The sequence below is a fragment of the Neocloeon triangulifer genome, unplaced genomic scaffold, assembly GCF_031216515.1.
Source record: "Neocloeon triangulifer isolate White Clay Creek 2 clone unplaced genomic scaffold, ASM3121651v1 ptg000012l, whole genome shotgun sequence".
NCBI lineage: Eukaryota > Metazoa > Arthropoda > Insecta > Ephemeroptera > Baetidae > Neocloeon > Neocloeon triangulifer.
The window spans coordinates 16,946,388-16,967,539 of record NW_026775554.1 but is presented as its reverse complement, the minus strand read 5'-3'; the positions used below and the strand labels follow the sequence as shown (position 1 = coordinate 16,967,539).

At 35.1% G+C, this 21,152-nt stretch overlaps 1 protein-coding gene and 2 long non-coding RNA genes across 4 annotated transcripts in view; 2 read left to right on the top strand and 1 right to left on the bottom strand.

Moving 5' to 3' along the window:
- LOC132197249 (probable G-protein coupled receptor B0563.6) overlaps window positions 1-21,152 on the bottom strand; it is a 67,414-nt gene that overhangs the window by 16,377 nt on the left and 29,885 nt on the right. The gene's annotated exons all lie outside the window — the stretch shown is intronic.
- LOC132197794 (uncharacterized) lies at window positions 5,806-6,722 on the top strand. The gene is made up of 3 exons (XR_009441903.1): window positions 5,806-5,861; window positions 6,363-6,541; window positions 6,602-6,722. It is a non-coding gene; the product is annotated as an uncharacterized LOC132197794 (long non-coding RNA).
- On the top strand, window positions 17,091-18,048 carry LOC132198077 (uncharacterized). Its single transcript, XR_009441957.1, has 3 exons — window positions 17,091-17,146; window positions 17,579-17,756; window positions 17,821-18,048. It is a non-coding gene; the product is annotated as an uncharacterized LOC132198077 (long non-coding RNA).

Sequence of the window (21,152 nt, the reverse complement as noted above, 5' to 3'; positions counted from 1 at the left end):
TATCGCTTCTCTCTTTAATACATCAGCATCATGTAATATTTTAAATTTAAACAAAATGAATGCTTTGCAGAAATTTGTATTAACACACAAAAAAAAACTCAAATCTTCAGAGTCAATGTTTGTTTTATAATTATAAAAAAACTTAATTTCATGGAATCTTCATTTTAAACGACAATATACGTATTTATAAAATAATAAACAATTTGAAGATTTAACCTTCAGACTAGTGGAAGAAATGATTTTAAAGGCCAAAAGATTAGATCTCTCAGCAAGCATGAGGATTCATAAACTTTTATCCTAACAATGAACGCAGCTTTCAAAGAACCGGAAGTTAATTTAAAGTTTTTGCTTGGGCTTTCCTTTTTCGCTTCTCTGGACCTGCTTTTGATCTCCCTCTCTTTAATTGTAAGAGCTTTCATTACTATATTATGCGTTCTTTTACTCTGTGCGTCCTACAATCTAGATGAGCATCATCTGATTAATTTACATTTCTAATTAATATCTATTTCAGGCTTTTTTCTATAAAGGAAGAGCGTCGGAGAAATTGAGAGCTGTTTCATTTGATATACGCCTTCAAATTTATGAAAAAGAACCTCATTTCTCCATAAATGTCAAAAGAACTGGTCGTCATATTATCTCTCTTTGTAAGTTTAGTTGCTTGCTTATTATTGTTGAGATACTTTTTGTAATGGTTAAAGAAGAATCTGATATTTAGAGATAAATTATACAAATTTTGATGAAGGTAAATTTTTAATATTCAAATCAATTCTAAATGCTCAAGAACTTCAAATGAGGGAAAATTTATTATAATCAAATTATTACATTATAATGCAGGCGCATTATATAGTTGTACAACTTAATAATAAATTTTAAGCAATGTTGTACAAGCATAAATGTAAAAAATACGTTAAGATTATAATATTAATGTCCATATTTGTGATGTTAACTGGCCAAAATATTTTTAAATTCCAAAATGTAACAATAAACTCTAGTTTATATTGAAAAATTTGTTTTATTTATTTTTTGTAAATAATTTTTGACATATTTTTTAAGAGATGTATCTTCTTGTTCTATATTTCAATAAACGCATTTATAAACTCTAAAAATAATTTTGTATCAACACAGCTGAGATAATCTTTATCCCAGTGGACATGGTTTCTGGTGTCCCACTTTTTGTTGGAAACTAACCATGTCCGGTAGCAAAGTAGGCCAATCGTTTGGCCGAAATTTAACAACTTTTATCTCCTTTCAATGCAAAACTTTTGGGAGAAATTGGCGAATTGCGTGGTATGTAGGACATCCCCCGTTCTAAATTACAAAATCGGTATAGTCCACTTTCTTGTTTGAGAGAATCGCCGGTCTGATTAATAAAATAATTCTCATCGGACAGCCGGTGGCGCTGATAATTTGACCCCCGCTGCCGAATGGTCCCAATTTGGCGCGTCTGACGCACATTGAAAGAGGGAAGACGAGAGAGAAAATCGTTGCGCAGGCACTTGAGAGGGAGAAAAACTCTATACACAACAGCAGTCTGGCTGGAGATAAAAGAAGTGGCAGACGCCAAAAGGGTTAAGCGCTGACTTGAGTCTCCAGACTCCGGTCGCCGAAAAATGGCCGGCCATTTATATCTGAAAAGACTGCACGCTCGAAATAAACTCCTTCCAACCGCAATCTCTCTGCGTTATTGTAAGAATAGCAAACTGACTTCGCGCCCGCAGCTCACTTAAAATTTATAAGATGCGTTGTTTACGTTTCTCGCAGCGGCCACTAAATCTAAATAAGCTTGGCGCGTTGAGAACCGACTGTGGGAGAAATGTTTGCACAGCTGCCAATTATGAAGTTGGAGGTTAAAATGATTGACTTCAAACGAAAAAAATTAGCTGCTCAAAATTTTGTAAAGACAATTTAAATACAAATTCAGAAAAAATTTAAATATTAGCACAAAGGAGTTTGTACTTCCTATGTTGAATTAAAATTATTTGATTTTAAAATTCTCATTCCAGATTGAAAAAAGCAGGAAAAAAGGATATGCATTTTTTTTTAGATAAAATAGTTTTTGGAGTTTGTAAATGGAACAAATTGATAAAGCTCTTAAAAATTATTTTTATTATTTGAAAAGATAAATTTTTACTTAGATAATTAATATATTGATCTCTTTATTTCACCTGCCAATAAATAAAATACATTGCAATTTACGGCAATTTAGATCAAATCTTGAAAACTTGGTAAGAAGTGATTTTTCAATTTATTTTTTTGTTATCAAGTTGCTGCCATATAATTTATCCATAATCTGTCCTCGTTTAAAATAACCTCCACAGGTGTGATGAAGAATCTGAAACATTTACCATCCGTTGCGATTAATTAACATGCAAGAGAAGAATTTTCGTATCAACTGTGGCGTACACGTGCCAGTTAATTAATACCTTTCACGTTCGCGACAAGAGTTTGCTTTCGCCTCGTGACACATGAAAAATGGAAAGTCCTCCCGCACCAACTGTCGCCCACCACCAGGATAAAAACCGCTTCCGATGTGCAAACAAACAATTGGCCAGTCGCCCTAATTTTAGCACGCGCGCCCACTGGATTTGGCCTCGGTAGAGAGAACTATAATTCGCATGCTCAACACGTGGAGCGTGAAAGAAATATTGGAAGAAAGTTCACTCTTCGCCTTTTGAATGCAGGAAAAATATTACATGGTACATACACGTCCACTGCTAGATTTTAGTTGAAAAAATTCCATCATCCATAGTAGTCGTGTTTATTTATCTATCACAAAGGCTTTGCTGCCTATACATCAAATTTTTTTTTAAACAAAATAAACTTGTTTTTATTTAAAATACATTTTTTTAATAGTTCAAGTTTTAATTTTTAAACAAAAATTTGTTTTATTACATATTTTTAAATATTTTGAGTACAAAATTGCACATCACACAATTTTGATTTATTATTTTTTTATAATGCGTAATTTTTTTATATGATATGCGAATTTTTTTTTTAATTTGTGCTGTTATTAAGTCAAAAATTAAATTTTTCTTGTTTATTTTAAAATTCGTATTTAGTCATATCCACATTATAGACCTGACTTGGAAGTTGGTTAATAGTTTTAGTGGAATTGACAGCGGACCTCTTGGCGTCAGTTGTTGTTCTTCATTTTCATTGAGGATTTCATCTGCACCCACGCGGCTAACACCGCACGTACCAAGTTGCTAATTACATTTCTCTCCGCAGAGAGCTTGGCCTATTTTGATAACTAATTCTCTGGCACAAACCGCCGCTCAAATTAATTCATAAACTTGATCAAGAAACACTCCCCTTTCAGAGTGAATGAATCTCAAGTGTCTTTACTAGGAAGCTTTTCTCGCCCAAAACAAGTTGAGAACTTTTGTTTGTATTGCAATTATTTCAGCAATGCCACGCTGATCGATCAATATTCTATTTCTGACCAAATTATTATATTGAGCCGCACTTCACCAGCCTTTTGCCGTCACTGTTATACTAAATAACGCTCTTCACAAGTTTGCAAAGCACTCACGGTGCTGACGCAATATTGACAAAAGAAGTACCTTTTTGTGTCCGCAGTGATAAAATTAAAATCGACGGTGCAATCAACTGCACTCTCTCTTGTGTCCGGAAGGCGAGCCAAACGAAAATTACTCTTTGCGAAAGTTCAATTGGTGAGGTACGTAACGACGTTATGTACTCCTCAGGGAGAAATCGTGAACGGTAACCGTATTTGCTGAGAAAGCACATAACAATGCATTCAAGTGCACGAAGAGATTCCTATTTTGAATGAAAGAACTGCCGGACGTGCTTGTTCAAAGAAAATGCAGGTGCACCTCGAATGAGGCCATTGTTTGATTTCTTAAGAAAGTGTAATTTTGAACCTGAAATTGGTTGAAATGGTCATTGGTAGATGGAAATCATTAAATTTTCAATTACATAATAAGTAATAAAATAGCAAAGAATAAATCAATTCAAATTTATATGGGAAATTCATCAACCTGCAACTTTCTTTGAACTGCTGCAATTTTTGCTTATTTGATATATTTAATGAGAGAAGTAAATCTATACAGTACAATTATCAATTATTCATAATTAGACTTTTTTATTAAATTTTATTAATCTCTAATCATGCCTTGTTCACAGCTCGTTCTTCAGTGATTTTGATTTTTTAATTAATTAAAATTACAATTATTCAAGACATTGTGACAACGAGATTAGCTTTAAACAGCGCTAATTTTCATTCAATGCTGCACAGATAGAAACAAAGATTTGCAGTTAATAGGGGTCATTAAACACAGAATATGCATCGCAGCTGCTGCAACACGTCCAAGAATTCCAATTTAAAATTTAATTATATTCTGCGCTAACACTCCAACTTGATTGCTAATTAGTAATTACTGTTCGTCAAGCAAAAAATCCCAAGCATAGCGTTTTGTTCTTGTGTTTCTCCAAAGCATCAACTTTTCACATCTCCTGCTACACAATAATGCCGCAGAAAGTCGTTGTTTGCAGTTTTTCGTCCCTCGAGCGTTGCTTAAAACAGTAATTTCAAGTTGGATTGTTTTTACTGCTCGATTAAATGTACTGAAAATCCAGAATGCGGAAAAGAGACGCATTGTATAAACAAAGAAAGTGGCGTCTTTCGCTGAACAAGCATGCGGAAACGGAGATATGGGGGTTGGGTGGTCGTGGCTCGAGAAAACCCCAAGCCACCTAAAATCGATCAATACCGATCTCATAAACTTTCTTCCGGCTAAGGTATCGCCCTCGAGGGACTGGGCTCTTCATAAAATCCAATTGGACCTCATTAGCAAGTTGAAAGCCGCGTGTGTTTGCCCCGGAGATAGTTATTGCTGTGTTTTGCGAGCGGCGGCGGCGGCACGTGGCCAAATTAGCCCCAGGGTTAACTTGAAATATATTTTCAGAGGCTTTCAACGGGTGATAATGGCTGGAGGAGACGGTTTTATGAGGCAGAATTCGCCTCCATATTTATGGAACTAAACTAATTTAAATTTATTTTTCTAAATTTTAATTACTTTTTAATTTTAATTCAGAAAGTTCTGGTTTGAAATAAAATGCATATTTTCTTACTTTTAAAGCGGCCATCAATTTAAAAAAGTTCAAGGATGCTTTTGAGCGGATATATCGCAACAAAAAAATCCTTGAAATTGGTAAATATCAAATTTTATCAATTTTTTTAAAGAAGTATTGAGCAACGCTTTAAAAAAAATCACTTGATTTTTATAAAAATTTTTTTTTTTTTTTGTTTTTCATGATTTTAGATTATCAATAAATGAAATAAAGGTTCAATTAATTTATTTTCATGCTTTTTGTTTGGTGATATGTTTTGAATTTTACGTCGGACATTTCTGAAAATCGTGTGTGCGGAAATTGACGTAGGCTAGGCGCGTCCTCGCAATTTTTGATATCAACACTGACGATCGCATCATCACAGACTGTAATATCTGTCGCAGCATCTAGTGCCTGCAGCCGAGCTTCCCTGTCAGCGTAGTTTGCTCATTTTACTCTTCTGTAAAGCTTTGACTTTGCCGTAGATGCAAATAAACCCTGCAAGAAAAGCCGAGGCTTCTAATTTCTGCACGGCTTTAAAATGAACAAGACCTGTGTGCGGATTGCTACACTGCTGGTTCTCTTTGTGTTGCTGGCAAGTTCAAAATTTACAAATGAAATCATTTAAGCTCTTCAATATTCAATCTAGAGTAGTTGAAAGTTGTGAATTTTTGCTAAATATAGCTATAAAATATTATTGAATTTTAATTTCCTTGTAATATTTTCCCACCAGTTTTTTCAGGTAGATGAATCTGAGGGCAGGAAGATAATAAAAGCAAAATTAAAAGGTATAGTGGTGCAGAGCATGCTTGTAATTTTGCAATTGAAATTTATATTTCTTTGTTGATCATTAATCATAAATATGGCACCAGTTTGATGGTCACTGATTGGCCCTAAAACGTAAAATCAAAATATTTCTTTGTATTTTTTTATTTACATCATCACAATTAAGTCTACTAAGAAATTGATTAAAATTCCCCATTCTCTTCCAATAACCAAGGAATTTAGTTGCAAAGTGTCTTTATTGATTGTATCAGAAGGCAATTACTGCCCAGGTACATCATACATACATTCAAATAAAAAATTATCAATTTACATAATAGAGAGGAAAATTATCTTAAAAAGAAAAAATGCACATTAATCAAAAGATATTACATCAATTGCATATTTAACAATGAGAATAAAGGGAGTTTTATTTGACCATGACCCATGACAATTGGAAGTCCTGAAGTTAAATTATTGCCTCTTTGAAATAATTTGATATGCTATATAACATTTTTACTACAAAGGCATCCAACCCAACAAATACAATACCCCAAAACTTGTGGTCAAGATAGTGACAAAATCAACGAAATCAACTTCCAAGAGCAATAAGAAAACTACAAAAAAATCTACAACCAAATCTGGCGGCGCAGCCACAACCCAAGCCGCTGCTGCCGGTGATACGACCGTTGCGGCTGCAGCCGGTGTAAGACAATTAATTGGTCTTTATTCTTTTCAAATGAATTCTATTGACAATTAAATACAGGGAGACACAGCAGCTGTAACCGACTACCCTGCGTAGCTACTTTAGGACAGCAAGAAGTGCAACCATGGCATTTCATGTCTTTGCAATTATAGCACAATAAATCACACGTGGCGAAGAAAAAACTGTTTTCACTGCTAGCCCAAAATTGCTCCATAAAAACGAAATCAATTGTAATCTTAATTAAGAGCGAGCCTCTTTAGTGACGATCGTTAAAAGTTTATGTTTCTTTTTGTGCGGGTGAGATAGAGGATGGAGAGTTGTTTTGCTGCGACAGCCGTCTCCGAATTCTCAGCCGTTGCCAGAAAGAGGGACGTAAAAGCTGGAGGCAAAAAATTATAAGAGTAGTGTTACTTGGCACCGGCTTCTGCATACAGATCGCGATTTTTACATCTCTGGCAACCGCTCTTGTTCCTTTTTCCTCACCATCAGGTGCGATATGACGCCGCGCATTGTGATTGATCGCGAGTAATTTTCGTGACGGGCAGCTGATGGCAGGATTATTTTGCAATCACTTTTAGCGAGAAAGACGTACCGATCAGATATGCCGGAGGAACTGCGCAGTTGTTCAAGTTGGACAGCTTAATCGACAGCTCAATCTTGAAACGATCTACTTTTTGCTCGGATTAATTGCTAAATTTCGAAGGCCTGTTCTTACTTTATTAAAGGAAAAAGTTTGAGGTGATTAGATTTATTTTTAAAATCCGAAAAAACCTGTTCCCCAAGAGAAATATGTGCCACATTTAATTATAGAAAAAGTTATCAGTTTAAAAAAAAATGTAACCATTAAAATTCAAGTTTAATTAATTTTTTTTTCTTTTGAAAAGTCAATAAAAAAGCTATATTTTTGAGAATGTTTAATATTATTACTTTAAAATTTTTAATTATAATTTTAGATAGTTTTTATTTTAATTTTTAGTTGCTAAATGATTAAATATATATCTTTATGTTTTTTAAGTATATTAATTTTTACATAAAAAAATACATATATATAATGTACTGTTCACTGTTCTGTTTTTAATTATGTATAGATTCAATTATAAACGTAAGTTTTATCAGCAGGGATTTTACTTATTACAACAGCAATGATTACATATTAATTAATCAAACTTATCAATGAATTGATATTGAATATATAACAATTTATATTAATGGACCAAAACAATAATCAAAATTGAAACAATTTACAAGCGACGCAGCAACACATCGACAGTCACTTAATAAATAGCTACTGTGATAAAATAGCACTCAATATAAAGTGTCAAACACCAATGACTAATTTTGTGGCGTTGTGATTATTTGCCACAGTTAAAGTGATCTATATAACTATTGATTAATGCACTCACATGATTTAGGCCAACACCCAATTCTCCCGCCCCATGTGTGTCAAAACATTCCAAATGTCAGGCTCGTAAATCTCTCAACTCGCCCACATGCTGATCGTGCTGATAGCCTGGCTGAATTTTTGCGAACGCGTGAAGTGCCGTCCATCAAGATGTAAATGGACAACACATTCATCTGGGTAAAAAAAAAACAGCAGTTAACGGGAGCATATTCATTCTGTATAGTGTGGTAGGATGGAAAGGCCTGTTTTTTTTATAATTTATTATTGTCGTTAAAATGTTTTTTTAAACTTTAATATTAAGTTTTATGACTTTTATGATAAGCCAACAAATAATTTAGGTTCTTTTTTATTCTAAACCTAAAGCCAATACCATCAAAGTCCGCAACTTACATTTCAATTATATATATATTTTTTTTTTTAAATTTACAGTAAATGTTAACAGTAAATGAGAATGCAATTTTTTAAAGAATTTTTTCCCAATTTGGTATTTTTTGAGTAAAGTTGTAAATCCAAATGGAATTGCCAATTTCAATTTGTTCTGTGCGAACACGCTGCTTTGTCATCACCAATCAGCACGACCAATTTGTCGGACCCAGTTTGTCATTCAATCGAACGACACATTGTCTAGTTTTTTGTTCTCCAAATAAATTGCCAACATTGTGCGCGAGCAACGTGATTAGTGCAGTGACCCGAGAGTTGGCCACACCACACCTGGGACCAGTGTCAGCGCGAGGACACCGCGTCCGTTTCACAACCATTAGCCAGAGTTGGAGCCATTAGTTGCTTCCCACTGGCGACCCACAGTAAGGTAAGTATGAAGTTGGGTGGGTAATGTCAAAATAACACCCAGCTGACTAACTAACAAACCACATCTCAAGGAAACTATTTCAATTTCTAGACCTGGTGGGAACGTTTATGAATTCATTTTCTCCTGATTTGCATGAAATGTGTAGGGAATATTTAGGGAAAATAACTCCAAGTTTTGATTTGAAAATTTAAGCAAAAAGCAAACTTACTTCAAATATGTTTAGAGTAACTAATTAATTGGAGTAAAAGTCACTCTTCTTTATCTTATTTATTTCATTTTTATTTTCTCTTAACCCCATTATGATGAGATCTTTGAGAATTTTGTCTTTCTGATTGAAAATACGCAAGGAAGTTTTTATACCTGTAGAATTTGAAACTTAATTATAAAATATTAGGACTTATTGACTTATTTTGAAATTTTTGTTAAGGTTTCCAACATTTGTTTTTTTTTCATATTTTTTTTCTTCTTGTTTATGTTTTAAGAAAAATTAACTATTGAATTGACGAAGCATCAGACCTAGTTTTCCTTGAAAATCAGCGCCGTCATGATTTTAATATTTTTGGTGTGACAATTCGAATTGAATTATTCTTGTACATTTCCTCAATGCAAATTTTTGGCCCTTTCCCCTCTCTACGTTGTAAATTTGTGGTTCTTCAAAATCGGCCACTTACTATTAGACTCGTAAAATAAAATGCCTTTGGGCGTGTTCAAGTTAATGGAGGGATGTCATTATACTTGGTGAGAGAGGTTTTGGTGGGAAGAGGAAACAAAGAAACACGTGCGAAGAGCGAGATTTACGCCCAAATCTCTCACACGAACCCTCGCTTTTCGACACGCGAACCTCCCTCGTGTGAATGATGGCCCAAGTTTCCTCCTTTGTTCAGTGGTGCCCATTTAATGGACGTCTGCTGTGTATATCGAGAGGCGTCAAGAGGAAAGTGCGAGCAAGCAAAGGAATGATTGAATTTACTGGGGCCGTATGCAAGAGCGACCCTCACTAAGGGTGCCAAGCATCTGCCTTTAAATTGGGATGCTAATCACCGATTCTCTGCGGAGCTAATGTTAACTGGGTTGGGCTCGAATTACTTTTGTCCGCGCAGTTTCGATTAATTGTCAAAAGTCTGAAGCCAAACGGAAGCTCGATTTTCCATTTGAGGAAATTAAATTCAATTTATTTGTGAAATTCCAAGTTAATTTCCTTTTGGCAGCCATCATGTGGAGTCAGAATACAAACAACATGTTCACCAAAATTTCAGTGTATGGAAAATTCACCCTTTATTTGCGTTCGATCGATCTGCGTGACGCTTTTATGAAGCAAGATTGCCTTCCACCTGTGCTTTACATTTCACGCATATGGAGTTTGACTTCATTTTACGGCTTTTCACGCAAAAGCTCTTTGCTGTGCCTGGAAGCGAGGAGAATTTTAAAGCAAAATTAGGAGAGCGATGGTAATTTCATTGTTGACAAAGGAAGAAAGGCGCGCATGAAATATTTATGAAGTTAACACAAAGAGTCTTACGAGGAACAAGGAAATTTGAACGTCTTTCTACAACTTTTTTGTGCCGCAAAGTGAAACTTAAAGGTAAAGGAAAAAATAAGAGAAAAGCAGGAAGATAGACAGTAGGGACCTTTTCTTCTGCTAAGTTCAACAAAACACTGCTTCGAGGGTATTTCATATTTTTTTTCTCTGTACTTGTAAACATAATTTATTTTTTCGTCTCTATTCCGCCAAACAAAATCAACCCTAAGAGCGTAATTTTAATTTCAAAGTAGAAATTTTTACTTCTGCCGGTGCCCTCGGAGATTTTTTTTTTAAATTTTTTTTTATACGGTGATGAATTTTGCATTTTATAAATTATTTTCCCGTTAAACATATCGTGCTATTTAACTTACAGGTGGCATTATTCGATTTCACTACAGCCCTATGGAAATTTCCATTAACAAGTAGTGCCATGTCCAGAATGGATTAGATTTAACTGAGCCTCTGAAAGAGAAATAACACTTGTTGTGCACATCTCTCTGTGTTTCTCTGATTTGAGTGCGCAAGGTGTGAAAAGCTAGGAAATAAATCAACGTAATGGACGCGCGTCTGGTTTCCTTGTGTGCAGCATTTGCATAAATCAATTGGGTCTCAACACAGATTTGCATGTCTGTGTGCATTCGCTCAAACACTCACAGCGGCTCTAGGTACAGAGAATACGTGTTTTGCGTCGCTATCATGGCGCCCGAGCGAAGGGAGAAATGTCTTAATTATTGCATTATAAAGCAAGCGAGACAGGGCACTTTGCTTTGTTGGCGTAATTAATGTGAATTATAATGCAGCGTGCATACGAGCGAACTGGGTCACGTGACGACAAAGGGATCAAAAGTATGCACGTTGAAATGGAGTACGCAGGAAATTCTGCGAATACAAAAGGGTTCTGCGACTTCCGTGTATTTTGAAAATAGATTAAAAAGAGCAAGAAAAGATGCGGCCTTAAATTTTGTTGGTTCCGCCTGGGAAAGGAAGGGGCTGGTGTTGGTAAATATCTCCAATATAATAGTATTTGCACAAGAAGAGAATAAGGGAGCAAAGGGGATGATCGATTCGGAAGTGAGCTGAAAGGCTAAAGTGATTGTTGTGTAAATAGCCGGTTCAGAAAAGTAAGACGTAAAAGATTTCCTCTCGAAAGCTGAGAAGGTTAAAAAAAATAACAATATATAAAATTTCTCTTATTTTTTATTTCTGTAATAAATAAATTGACGCTTTTTTTCATTAAGGAATATTTTATGTTGTAAAATTTTATGCAGTATATTCACGGATTTAAATAAAAATGTATAAATGAATAACATTCATTTCAATATAAGATTCTGTGTATTTGTAAATTGGAGACACGTGAATATGAAAAAATTTATGAATTCAATTTTCAAATAGCACTTGTAAATTTATGCTGATATTTTAACTACCCTGAAGCAATAAACCGTTTTCTTGACTCTTTTGTTAAACCAAGATTGCAGTGGAATATTTACCCATTTCATTCCCAGTGTTTTTAAATATTACAAAATTTAAAATAATATTATCTCCCATTTGAACAAAATCAACAAAAGCCAAAACAATTCTGATATCCAATTAAAAAATCAATATTTTTTCTACTTGTTTGAAAAATAGCTGCTCTTTTTCACCAAATGCGCTGTACGTTTTTTTTTTTTCGGCAAAATGATTAATTTACCCACTGGCTTGGTTGTCTGTTAAAAAAAGGGGTGAGAAAAGCACTCGGCGATGTTATGTACTGTTATGTAGCACCTGAATGTTGCCCTGCCGCACTCAAAGCTTGTGCAAGTCACATAACAGAGCAGCCAGTCAAGCTGCCACTCGAAGCAAAGTCTCGCAGTCTGGCTCTTATTCACTGTCACTTGGTCGGACGAGAGGGAAGATAGGGGTGAATTATTAATGGTCCGCCCGCTCAGGTGCCGACCCTACCAACACGCACCAACAGGCTTTTCATCGTATATATTCGGCCGATAAGCCACTCAAAAGCATTTACTTAATTAGCCGCTGATTAATTAACGCGGCTGAGTAATTTGAGATAATCAGGGCAGGGCGAGACGGGCTGGTATTATTAGACGATAAGTAGTTTGGCTAAGTGGAGTTGATGGCGGAGAGAGATGTTGACGGCCTTGAATTGATCAGTCTGCATTAATGCAATGGCACGCATATTGACTTGTCCGAGTTGACAGGTCATTTGATTAATAGTAAATATATGTACGTGTTGTAATTATAAGTAGAATTTCAGGTCATGATCATTTGTAATTCAAAAGCAATCAACTGTACTTATTTGAGCTATTTACAATTGCAAAATAATTGTTGGTTATTTTGGAACATTATTACCATTATTATAATCTACTAGTTCAAAATCTATTTGTTTGAAAGAAAAAAAGAGTATTGCTGGACAAAACGACCCAACCAATAGCAATAATTTTTTTTAAACCTTTCTAGGTCAAAAAGCCCCAATCCACCTTAGAAAGTAAAAAATGTGTTTTAGCATCTTTAGCTTTCTAACTATCGCAAAATATTTTCTTTAGTGAAGAATTATAATGCATAAAAATTTACCGATTTAAAATTATTTTGGTTGCAATCAATATCTGGCACTATCTAAAAATATTTTTATCTCAATGTGCAATCTATAAGCAAAATCTCTTTCCCATTTTCCATAACTCAATAAAATTAAATTAAATAGTAGTTATTGCTGTCTGCATTTTTTGGTGAGCATGCTGGTGTAGACGCAAGAAAATAATTCAAGAACTTTTGAATTAAAAGATTTAAACAGTTAAATGATTTAATTCATGAAAAAGAAATTCACTCTCAATTAATAATTAAAAAAACATTTTTGAATTAAAATTCCACTTTTTCATTCTTGTGAATATATCAATATCAAAATATTATTTTTCAAATAGTAAGCGAAGATATCTTTTTTATTATTAAAAAATGTGGCAAAATTTTCTCACTGGATTATTCAAATTTAAAATTTGTTTTTGTATTACATTATAATATGCCTTGACATGCTTATTGATAATTATATTTTTCACAGTAGCACCTGTGCAAAAACTCGCACGCGCGCGTCATGTTTACCGCTTTTCATTTTTAATCCCCGTGTGTCTCGCGAGCAACATCACGATTCATTGTAGCAACCACGCGGTGGAGTTTTATAGTCGCCTTGATCCCCAGCGGAACCCACCCGAGCTTGATCACGTTCATTACACATAAAATACAGACACACTCGCGAGCAAACACGAGAGAGACGCTGAACGGAAGCTGCACGTTCGTGGTTTGGATTCAATAATAAATTCTCATCAGCCACAGACGGCGCTCGCTTGAAAAAAAAAGGAAAAGCAACGGCCCGAGCAAAATTGTGTGTCTTTAGGCGTTCGGATGAAAATAAAACGAAAAAGACACGTTCGGTTTAATTCGCCACTTCATCACGCTCGAGTTGACAATTTCCATTTTGGCAACTTGCGGTCGATTTTTTTATCGACTCGCTGCAGACCCTCCTCGTCACGTCCCTGCAGCAAAATTTGCGTTTGCCGAGGGTCATTGCGCCAAAATGTTGTGTTGCTGTGATAAATTAATCTGGATGAGAGAGAGAGAGAGATGCGAATTCAAGTCGGCCTGATTAGCAGCTCCGTCCCTAGCGAGGGAGGGAGAAGGATTGCAATAATAAATCATTGTGCCGCCTGTGCATTGTAAATCCATCTCGTTTGGTGCACAAATTGCTTCCTGTTATTCGCAAAAGTGGCAGCCGCCTCTTGTTGATCAGCTTTGTCCCGTGATATATTGCACTACCCGGGACATTTTGGACACAATCTGACTCTCTTTTATATTGGGATCGCCCTTATCTTTTCTCCGTATATACAAACATGATGAATTGACGCAACTTTTCTCCGTCAACTAATACCAACTTTATATTGCCTTTGCGGGATAACTGCATTATTTTATGGAAAAATGGATCTTGCTTTCCATTGAAATTTTTTGCTAGACTAAATGAAGGAAGAGTGTGATGAAGCAACATTACTTGTAATAATTATTTAAGGAAATTTCAAAGAAATATGAATTGATGCAATCTTTTCATTAATGGAGTTTTGTAACATATTAAGGGATCATATTTTCTTTTCTGTGAAATTTTTTGGTTTTTCTCTAAATTTTTCAAAATATATACTTTGAATTTTTAGATGAACCAATTTCAATAAGGAAAATAGCTAAATATTCACGTTCAAAATATATTTTCAAAATTTTGAGAATATCTTATTATATATAAACTCATTTTGTGTAGACTTCATACTTAATCAGATTTATATTTTGTACTTTTTCCGACCTTTGAAATTGTCACATAAATTGGAGACCGTTAACATAATTTTTTGTACAATTTAATCTAGGTGAAGCCTGTTTGCTTTTCATTACAAAACTCCTCCTTCTGTGCTGTTTAACTTTTTCATCCGGGCTCTTTTCACTTTTCCAGCCCTTTTTATATGCAAGTAGAAAATATTAAAGATTAAAATACAGACTTTTCCTCAAGCGTAATTTAGCTTATTTTTTTCTGCCAGATTTTTTTAATTAATATTCCAGTGAGCGTCTGTGCGCTTAAAAATCCTCCACAATGTTTGTGCTCTGCAGAAAATGAAGAAAATTATCTCCCGTAGCGTCACGAAATATATTAAAACGAGCAAATCTTTCTTACAAAATAAAAATCCCTTGTCGCAAATTGAGATTTTTCTCTCCAAGCTTCTACTTCTTCTTTTTCTTTTATATTAAATATTTGAGAATGAACCTAAATTCTGAGCACGTCACACCGGCCCACCGTATTTCAGATTGCGCGGCCCCGGCACGACTTTATACGCAAATCCTTCAGCCTTTTCTTTATCTCCGGATAAGAAGAGGAGCAAAAAAAAAAAGTAAAAGGGAGACGCACGCCCCGCAGCGCAGCAATTATTGCACAAGTAGTTTTGCCCACTTTTATTTCCTGCCAAGACTGGCCGCGTTTTTAGCGACTCGGTAGGGGTTGGAGTGGCGACGGGAAATCGTCGCAATCGAGCCCACCCTCGGCTGTAAATCCTTGGCGAGGTCGTTGAACTGTGGCGCGTGGGCGCACAAAAAAGAGCAACAAAAGAATCGGAAGCTCATTTCAAATGCAACGAAAGTGTCGTCCGACGTCTCCAGAAATATGCAGATTTGAAAAATTATTCAAATAAATAATACTAGGGACTAGACAAGTAAATAAATAATAAGGCCATTTTGCCGAATTTCTGACATTTCTCTCAAGAGAAGAAAATTTGCATCAAAATGGTGCAGAGCAAGTAAATAAATTTCCAGCTTTCTAGCCGAAGTTCTTTCTCCAATTTTTTTATTTTTTATTCTCTCCATATTCCCCTCTAAGAGCTCTGCTTGCATATTTTAAGCTCTCTTGCATTTAATTAAAAAGTCTGCCGCAGCAATCGAGTTTCTGTTAATTGGCGCCGGTTTGAAAGAGACGTCGTGCACGCCGGCGAACGTATTCCATTAATGGGGTAGGTCGGAAACAATCTGCATCGTCCCCTGCGGAGTCTGCCAGAACATGCAACTGGCGGCAGCAAGCTTTTGTGGTGCGCCCGCAGATGCAGCCGGGATTTTCTTCTCTTTGATTTATCGCTGCTCTTTATCTGCCTAATGCATTTCACCGACGGCTGTCTTTTCTCCTCTCATTCTACGCGAATTGTGTCCCTCGCGAATCAGGTCAGGTTGGATCTATTCACGTACGGCGAATCACAGATAAATCCGCCATTTCATTGAATATGTTAATTTTCAGGAGGGTTGCGTTTCAATTATAATATCTAGTTTTTACTTCAGATTTAACTTTTAGTTTTTCTTTCATCAGCAACAAAATGGGATTTCAGGTTCCTATTTTAACTGTCAAAATTCGTCTAAATTTTACTGTACAATTCTTACAAGATTAATTTTTTTTTAAATTAATGGAATATACAAATTACGCGTATTAAAAAAAAAATGAAGTACAGGTGGGACTATTGCATTAACTTTACTAAATTTATAAAGTACCCGTCAATCATGATGGATTATGTAAACATTAAGAGTCGGACACGCACAAAATTACGTTAGGTTTTTCAATAAAATATTGGCGGTATCTTACCTGCTTGCAATTATTATTAATTAATTTTATTTTACATGGCTTAATTTTAAATACGGTTGAGCTTCTGCAAATTCTTCAGATAATCGCATTGTGGATGTCATAGAAATTTTAAAATTATATTTATTGTAAAATTATAAAAAAAAAATTAATGAAAAATATGCAAAAATTTTAAATTAAAATCTTTTAGTAAAGTAAAATTAAACAAATATTTATGACAAATAATGTCTATATTATTTGCAAGCTATAATAATTATGTTATTCAACTTGCATTGTTCAACCTACTTTTCATCGCGGTTCTCGCAAGTCAATACCTCAAGTTTGCTCAAAGTTACTTCGTAAACGGTGTTTATTGTTTAGCTGTGTGTGCTCTCCAATGTAAACAAGAGTGCTGCTTGAAGTTTGCTTGTTTAAAATTTGCAGCTTATCTCCGCGATCACGTGTTCCTTAGAGATAGATGCACCTGCAATCGACAGTCGAGATCATTTTGAAAAGCACAATTTTCGCTCACATCAGTAGTAAGTAAAAAAGAAAGAAGAGGCGCAGTTCCGCCAAACGTGTTTATTATTGCGAGATAGCGCTATTTTTTTTTTTACTCATACTTTCCTTCTTGAATGCACGCCTGCTGCATGTGTTGGGATTATAAAAATGCAAGCAGGTCACATTTCACTGCAGCCCGAGTGTGTGCGGAAAGCCATTCAACGAGTGAGAATGTGAAAAAGTTCTCAGCGCATTGAGAGCAGGTTGCATCGTATTCAAATTTTATTCTCTCGCAGAGCTCGATAGAAAAATGATTTATAAAGCTGGATACTGCATTTGATGTTTGCTTTTTTTATAAATGTTGTGAAAATATAAATATCTCAAAGTTGAAGCAAACAAATCATGTTGATGCAGAAAAATTTGAGGTTAATTAATTCCAAATCAAAATCTTTTCATATTTTTAAATTTTTTTAAACTTTTAAACACATTATTTGATTGATTTATAAAAAAGTTTTCACATTTTATTTTCGCGTTATTTTAAATATTTTACATTTCTTAGAGGCTCTATATTGTTATTAATTGTATAATTATATTTTTCTGAGTAGCGCTCGCAAAGTATTTTAAACGAACCCTTCAATTGCACTTAAAGTTGACCCAGCGCTGCTATTTTAATTTGCTCAATACTCCTCTTGCAGAAAGTTGGAAGCTCCAGTGAAAGTCCCGAGAGCTCTTCATATTTATAGTCAAGAGTTGTAATTCAATTTTACGCTCTAATTGAGACTCGACTTGACGAGAACTCGAGGTAAAACCATATTAATCTCCCTTGCGTTGGGAAACGTTCTAGGTCAAAATTGCAGTAGTAGAAAAAAGCGAGTGAGTTTTTCATTTCGAGTTGGAGGCTTTTTTCTAAATTGAAGAATTAAAACGCCTTTCCTAGCTGCAGGAATAGTAATGAGAATGCCAACGTGGAAGAGGCAGCCCGTCACCTGGATCCAATCTTGCTGCAAATAAGTAGGACAAATCTCGCACATAATGTGGCATGGCAAAATTGTGACTGCGAGCTTCCAGCGTTCCCTCTATTTCCAGAAGAGAAACCAGACATCCTCTGCTTTGAAACCGTCCCTCTTTGAAGAAGGGAAGTGAAATTGAAAAAGGCACTGCAGTTGAAAAGAAGGAAACCGCTCGATTTTTTCCTCTAGCTGAAGTTAACTTATTTCTACTCTGCTAAAAAGTTTAAAAAGTAATTTTTATATAAAAGTTACAAGGCCATGCAAATAAAATAAATTTCATATTTTTCTTTTAACCACTTTTTCGCAAAATGACGTTCGTCGTGGGAGGTGAAAGATCAAAAAGGTTTTGACTCTTTGTCATCGTGTGCTTCAAAGGTCGCTCGCTGCGTTCACGAACGATCGCGAATCTTTAACCTCGACATAACGGAAGATATTTTTTTTGCCAAGGCAGGTCCAAAATGAAGCAAAGATTGAGTTTTACGGCGTATCGGGCGAGGTTGGTCCCACGCACCCCTGAGTGGGGATGCTTGTCATTCTAACAAAGAGATATTGTAGTGTCACGGGGTGGAGGTGTTGATCCCACGCTTGCTCTCACGCAAATTGACGCCTTGTTTTAGCAACGAGGGTCGCATCTGCAAAATTTGGATTCCCAGCCGTGTCCAGTGTTTACAAATAGCCTCGAGGCAATGAACTGTGAATGTTACGACACAAACAGAGTACAGACCAAATTAATTTTTGACACGAAAAACTAAAAATAGGTTGTCACATTCCATTTCTATTGTAACAATTTGTGACATTCTTAGGATGGAGTATGAATTTTTTTTGGGAAGAATTCAAAAGGGGTTGCCATTTTTATTTGTGCATGATCATGGTACTTCTATAATAATTACAAGGTTTTGAAAATTTTGAAAGATCAAGCGATGGTGATAGAAAGTTGGTTATTCACTTATTCATAATGCAGTTACAATCAATCATGTTACCAAATAATGATATTTTATGCTGAAATGTATAAAATGATAGAATTGAAGATACACCACTGTGACTAACAATCTTGTCTTTGAATTGTTGATTACTCTACACACAACAGTTAAAAAAATAAATTTTAAATTTATTAAATAGGTAAATTCTTTAATGGCATTACAATTTTTGTAAAAAATAGGATATTTCTTAAATTTAATATATTATAATAAAAGTTGAAGGTAAATTTAAATAATAATACAAATAAATAAAAATAGTATGGTGTAATTTTCTTACTTTAATAAAACATGAAATGGTAAATAAAGTTTTTAATATAAAATAAATAAATACATAAAATAAAAATTAAATTTATTGATAGATTGTGACATAAACAAATAACGTTTTAGTTAATGAATATCAGAAGAAAAAAATTTAAAAAACACTATATATTATAATCTGATTTTGTATTCAATGTCAAAACTCTTTCAGTTATTTTATTGATCGTAAATGCTCGTTTGCAGTGCCCATTAGTGTCACTGCCCAAACCCCTCCAAAGTGGATTCGGCTCAAGATTAACTGAAAAACGATTTTCCAGCACCAGCCTGGCTGCGTGCATCGGACAACAGCTTAAAAGCAGGCGATTTTTTTAGGGTAGACAGAAGTCGGCAAAGGATCAACGTCCAAGCGTGTTTCCGTAATTGCACAGATAAACAAGGTCTGTGAAATGTAGGTTAGTGAGAAATGCGATTCCGCGAAATCAAAATAGACGCTGCCACATCCATATGCACAAATATGACCAACTGGATTAAACTAAATGAAACTGACTCTGTGACGGACGTTGAAGCTCCAACTGATTGCTTTACTGCCACGGGTTTTATTTTTTATTGCCGAAGAGCGAGTATCGGTCTGCGTTTCATTTCAGTAGCAAAATCCGTCGTTTCGTTTAATATGAAGGATGTGAATAATGAAATTCCGATGAGGAAACTGTGCTTTTTGTTTGCATTTTCATGCTTTGAACGCAACAAAAATTTCCAGCAGTCTTTTATTATCACAGTTGCATTCAGCCAAGCCGAAGGGGAAACTTTTATTTACCGAGCCAGCGTACGCAAAAAAACCATATAATGCTTTGACCTCTTTTATAAAAAAGGTTGAATACATTCAAAAGAACCATTATTTAAAAAAACAATTTTATTTCATCTTCATTATTATCAGAATTGATTGGAAAAATATATGCGGAAAAATTTGCAAAAATGAAATGATTTTTAACATTTTTAAAATAATTTTTAATGGGAAACTGGAGGTTGATTTAAAAATTAATGGGCCAGCTTTTTCTAAAAATAGCAGCCAATTTTTTACTCTACAGATTCCAGACCGGCGCTGCAGACTCATAAATAAATATCAAAGGTTTCAGCCTATACAGCGCGCATGTGAAACCTCTTGCACGGTAATTGTTTTTCTCATCACAAAAAAGCAATATCCTTTCATTAGCCAGCTCGACTTTCAAAAATTCAAAAAATTGATGGTAACTGTGACCTTTTTATTATTATTTGTTTATGAATGGAAAATCTATAAAACAAATTGCGATGAATGAATGTGAAAGTAATAAAATAATTTTTTTATACTTTTGGACTCGAAGAAGAAAAATAATTCCCCCCAGGATTTTCTCATAACCTTATCCAGACTCCAGACTACCAATAAGTCGCAGAGCTCAATGAGCCATAAACAAAAATGGGCCGATAAGATGTAATGCTCGCCATTGGCATCAATGGTCTCATTTTCGCAGCAACTCCAACCCTACCACACATTTTACGCTTCTTTTTGTACCGTCAGTCGAGGGGCTAATGAAACGTAACGAGTTTATGCATTAATTTCCACTTTATGAAACTTTTCATAAAGATCTATTTTCAAAAATAACGATGCTAGTGCGTAACTAAGGGAGCGGGCTTAGTTGAGGATTTAATTAGTTTCCGTGCTCACTATTCTGGGAATATTGCAGAAATTTGCCGCGTTAATTTATCACAATTAGGCGCCCCAAAGCAAGGGTAGCACACCCATGGGTGGCGTAGAACAAGTTTCAAATTGATTTTCGTCTCACATGCGAACAAAGAGGGTGCAATCCATTCAGCCGTGTGCTGGTCGGCAAACTTTTTGCAGCACAAAAGAAAGTGGCGAGGAATGTTTCTGTCGGTGAGAAAGAGATGTTGTCGGGTCGCCGATAAATAAAGCGATTTCTTTGGTCCCCCTAGCGTCTTTTTCTGCACGCGTCGACCCATGAGTTTCGCAACAACTCGTCTAAATGGTT